Below are 5,422 nucleotides of genomic sequence, written 5' to 3'. Positions count from 1 at the left end.
GTTCAAAGGCCATATGAAGTTAATCTATTTATTCTTTTCTTCTTTTGTTTTGGTTTTGTTATTTATTTATTTATTTATTTATTTTTATTTAAATTCAATTAGCCAAGTTATAGCACATCATTAGTTTTTGATATAATGTTCAATGATTCACTAGCTGAGTATAATATATTTATTCTAGTACATGTATCTGTGTGGACTCCACTTGGAGACATGTACCTGGTAATCATATTGCCAATTAGTGTGGTAGACACAGCTGCATAGGGGGACATGATCATAATAAGGAGAATGAAACTCAGTGACTACCTATAGGATAAACTATAAGTTAGTCTACATGGTCAGGATGAGCAGTGAGGGCTGTGATGTACAAAGTAGTGATGTACACAAAATTGAATAATTGGAGTCTCATACTTTCTTTCATTGTAAAATTACATAAATGGTTTTGGTTACCAAAAGTAGTTTTTCTATATGAATATAATGGCTCATGACTATCCTTTTAGTAAAACAAGAGAAAAATTACTTGGGATGATATTTGTTGTTTGAGTAAAAAGTATTCTTATGAAATCATGGTGCCCCGTGACATAAATGGGAATTTCCAAATATATTTGATAAAAGGTGGGAAAAACTTTGAGAAAGTAGGAAATGGACAAAAGGGAACCTGTCTGTATATCAGACAAAACAGAAGCTCAATAAAGTGAGTTACTTACATGTATGGAGAAGTTGAATTCAAACAAATGGAAATTCCAGGAAATAAATAGAAGGAACAGATTCTACTTCCATAATCTGATCAAAGAACAGCAGTTCCTGGCTCTGAGGCTGTGAGCCCTGCAAACATGGGCAATTCTTCATCCCCAGGACGATGGCCCTTACATCACTGGAACCCCAATGATTCCTTTCAGAGCCCTCTTTAGGTCTCTCTTCCTCAGGCTGGGGTTCAGCATGGGTGTGACCATCATCTACATCACCGAGTCTTCTGCAACTCTATGGGAGCTAAGGTACATTCCTAGGCCTGTACAATAAAATAAGGAGAAAACTGAGAGGTGGGACACACAGATGGAAAATGCTTTATACTTGCCCTGAGCTGATGAGAACTCACAAATGGAGGAAACTATTTTAGAGTAAGAGTAAAGGATGCCAGCTAGGGGAGCACCACCCAGCAACACAATTGCAAAATACATTACCATGTCATTACGAATAGTGTCAGAACAAGCATGCCCAACTACCTGAGTTCACAAAAAAATTGGGGATTTCCATGTCTGTACAGAAGGACGGCCATAACACCATTAAGGTCTGTAACAAAGAATTGAGAACACTGATGACCCAGGACCAGAACAAGCAGTCCACAGAGTTGTGGGTTCATGATGACCTTATAGTGCAGGGGGTGACAGATGGCCATGAAGCAGTCATAGGCCTTCGTGGACAGGATAAAAATCATCCAGCTCTGCACAGAGCAGGAAAAAATACATCTGGCTGATGCAGCCTGCATAGTTAATGACCTTGCTATGAGTCTGGAAGTTCCATACCTTCTTCAGGATGGTAGTGGAAGAGAAACAGATGTCTACAAAGGACAGGTTGGTGAGGAACAAGTACATGGGGGTGTGGAGATGGGAGTCAGAGCTGCTGGGCAGGATAATGAGCAGATTCCCAAACATAATGATTAAGTATATGGAGAAGAAAACCTCAAATAATAGGCACTACAGTTCTGGGTCCTCTGAAAATCCCTGAAGAAGAAACTCTGAAATTCCTGTATCGTTGGGTAGTACCATGTGTTGGAGATGACCACTAGGAAAGAAAAAATAACATGATAAATTTTCAAGAAAATGGACTATTTAATTTATTATTTTTTACTCTTTATTCTTTTTTCATTTTTTAAAGTTTTTTTATTTAAAAACCAGTTAGTTAACTGTGTAATAGCAGTTTCTGGTGGACAATATAGATTCAACACATCCATACAACACCCAGTGCTCATCAGGACAAGTGCACTCCTTCATCCTGATCACCTGTTTCCTCCATCCCTTCACCCTCTTCCCTTCTGGCAACCGTTAGTTTGTTCTGTGTAATTAAGAATCTGTTTCTTGATTTGTCTCTCTCTCTCTCTCCCGCCCATTCCTTTGTTTTGTTTCTTAATTTCCACACATGCATGAAATCATATGGCATTTGTCTTCCTCTAAGCGACTTATTTCCCTTAGCACAATAGTCTCTAGCTCTAAGCACGTCATTGTAAAAGGCAAGATTTCATTATTTTTGATGGCTGAATAATATTCCACCGGATATACATACCACTTCTTTATCCATTCATCAGTCTATAGACATTTGGGTAATTTTCATAGTCTGGCTATTGTAGACAATGCTGCTATAAACTTTGGAGTGCTTGTGTCCCTTTGTATTAGTATTTTGGTATTTTCTGGGTAAATACATAGAAGTGCAATTGTAGGATTATAGGGTCATTCTATTTTTAACTTTTTGAGGAACCTCTATACTGTTTTCCAGAGCACCTGCACCAGTTTGCATTCCCACCAACAGGGCAAGAGGGTTCCTCTTTCTCCATATCTTCGATAACATCTGTTGTTTCTAGCCTTGTTGATTTTAGCTATTCTGACAGGTGTGAGGTGATGTCTCATTGTAGTTTTGATTTGCAGCAAATGGGCATTATTAACAGAGTGACATGCTACAATTTATATTTTGCAATCAAGAAAAAACTATATATTATTTGTACAGATCTGATCCCATTTAAGGGATGTTACCTGACATCCCTAATTAGGGATTCCTGTCCATTCAGCCTTTTCCCTAAGAGGGCAGGTATTACAAGTTTAATGAGAAATGCTTTTTAGCATTTGAGGAATAATGTTGAGTATGATATCTTCTAGACAAAGAGCATAGGGTACTGAGATAGAAAGTTCCATCATCCTTTGGGTAAATACCTAGGAGTGCAATTGCTGGATCATAGGGCAGTTCTAGTTTTAACTTTTTGAGGAACTTCCATACTGTTTTCCAGAGTGGCTGCACCAGTTTGCATTCCCACCAACAATGCAAGAGGGTTCCCCTTTCTCCACATCCTTGCCAACACCTGTTTCCTGTTTTGTTAATTTTATCTGTTCTGACTGGTGTGAGGTGATATCTCATTGTAGTTTTGATTTGTATTTCCCTGATGATGAGTGATGTTGAGCATCTTGTCATTTGTCTGTTAGTCATCTGTATGTCTTTGGAAAAATGTCTATTCATGTCTTCTGCCCATTTGTTAACTGGATTATTTGTTTTTTTTGTGTGTTGAGTTTGATAAGTTCTTTATAGATTTTGGATACTAACCCTTTATCAGATATATCATTTGTGAATATCTTTTCCCATTCCATAGGCTGTACTACTAGGTATTTACCCAAATGATACAAAAATACTAATTCAAAGGGATACATGTATTCCAAAGCTTATAGCAGCAATATCTACAATAGCTAAAGTATGGAGAGAGCCCAAATGTCCATCCAGTGATGAATGGATAAAGAAGATGTACACACACACACACACACACACACACACACACACACAATGGAATAATCCTCAGCCATCAAAAGGAATCAAATGTTGCCATTTGAAATGATGTGGATGGTGCTAGAGTGTATTGTTGAAAATGAAATAAGTCAGTCAGAAAAAGACAAATACCATATGATTTTACTCATGTGTGGAATTTAGGAAAGAAAACAAAGAACATAGTGGGAGAAAAAAAAAAAAAAGAGAGAGGCAAACCAGGAAACAGACTCTTATTTATAGAGAACAAACTGAGAGTTGCTGGAGGGAGGTGGGTGCGGGGATGGGTAAAAAATATGGGGATTAAGGAGGGCACGTGTGGTGATGAGCACCAGGTATTGTATGGAAGTGTTGAATCACTAAATTCTACACCTGAAACTAATATTGCACTGTGTGTTAACTAACTGTAATTTAAATAAAAACTTGGAGAGAAAAAAAAAGAGAAGTCTATAGAATCCAATGATGGAGAAAGAAGATATATTTAAAAAGAAGTCATATACCATGTCGGATAGTGACAAGTGCCATGAAGGAAAAAAAAGTCGGTATAAAAAGGAGTGGGTGGGAGGGTGGCAAGTTTTTATAGGAGTTCAGGAAAACTTGCAAAGAAGGTGACATTTTAACAGAGGCTTCCAGAAAGACTGAGAAGGAGGCAGGAGGATATCTGGGGGAGGTGTGTGCCCTGCAGGGAAAACAGAGCAAAGACCCTGCAGAAGGCGCTTACTTCAGATACGCATATCTCAAAATGAAGTCAGTGTGGTGAGGCAATGAGCAAGAGGGAGAGTGATGAGAGGTGGTGGCAGAGAATGTTGAGGACCGAGGTGGCTTTCCTGCCTCTGATGGACTTCAAGACAAAGGAGTCTTTCCTTCACATGGTGTTCTTTGCATCTTATTAATTGTGTTCCAAGGTATTCTGTGAATACAGATAGATCCCTTCCTTATTTCCATCTGTTGGTGAACATTCTGCATCTCAGGGTCACATATTGGACTATATAAGCTCAGGTACCATTGCCCTGATAACTGTTCACGCCACAGACACACACAGTGCACTCTGACCTCCTGGCACTGCATTACTATCATGCTTTTCTCGCTCTCAGCCACAATAATGTTGAAAGAAATGGTACAAGGCAAGCTGTCAACATCAGTTACCTTTACCCTGAAGAATGTGTAAATAGTATTTAAATTCTAGTTAGTAAACCTCCCAGGGAACAGGGAAACACAGAGCTCCATTTTAATAGTATCATCTTCTGTCTTGTATTTAAAGAAACATAAAAAAAAAACAAAAAACAAAAACAGTTCCAAAACACAGAGAGGAAGGAAATGGGCACAAAGGGTAGAGGAGATATAATAAGCTCAGGTGGTCCCTGAGAGACTGTCATGAGCAGAAAGCTTCCCTTGTTCTGGCAGCATTCCAGCCCCAGTTCACATCCCCTGATGCCCAGAATAATTAACAAAGAAGAAAAACACAATGTATCCAAACAAGAAAGGAGTGGTATTTTAGAGATGTCAGGATATTTTGCTGATTGAATATCCCTCTAGATAAATGTGCAAAGGGAATAAACCTGCAATTCACAACAGAAAATATACAATGTATGACAACAAGGGGATTTTTAAAGATGAAATAATAAAAGACTTTTGTGAATTATTTTATTTTTTATTTTTTTTATTAAGTTCAATTAACCAACATATGGTACATCGTTAGTTTTTGATGTAGTGTTCAATGATTTATTCATTGCATATAACACCCAGTGCACATCAGAATGATTTTAAATGCAAAATTTTGGGGATCAGAAAACTAAGTTTTGAATGTCAGATCTATTACATATAAGCTCTTTGAACTTGGGAGAGACAACCAATCCATTCTAAATGTGAATATCTATACTCAAATAGTGGGGATAGAAGCATCCAC

At 37.9% G+C, this 5,422-nt stretch overlaps 1 pseudogene; it reads right to left on the bottom strand.

Moving 5' to 3' along the window:
• Positions 1-863: 863 nt before the first annotated feature.
• On the bottom strand, positions 864-1,763 carry LOC102748070 (olfactory receptor 7A17-like; annotated as a pseudogene).
• Positions 1,764-5,422: the final 3,659 nt, after the last annotated feature.

This window comes from Leptonychotes weddellii, chromosome 1, assembly GCF_054177405.1.
Source record: "Leptonychotes weddellii isolate Sample4059 chromosome 1, ASM5417740v2, whole genome shotgun sequence".
Taxonomy (NCBI): domain Eukaryota; kingdom Metazoa; phylum Chordata; class Mammalia; order Carnivora; family Phocidae; genus Leptonychotes; species Leptonychotes weddellii.
The sequence above is the reverse complement of the archived record's forward strand: the minus strand, read 5'-3'. Positions and strand labels throughout refer to the sequence as shown.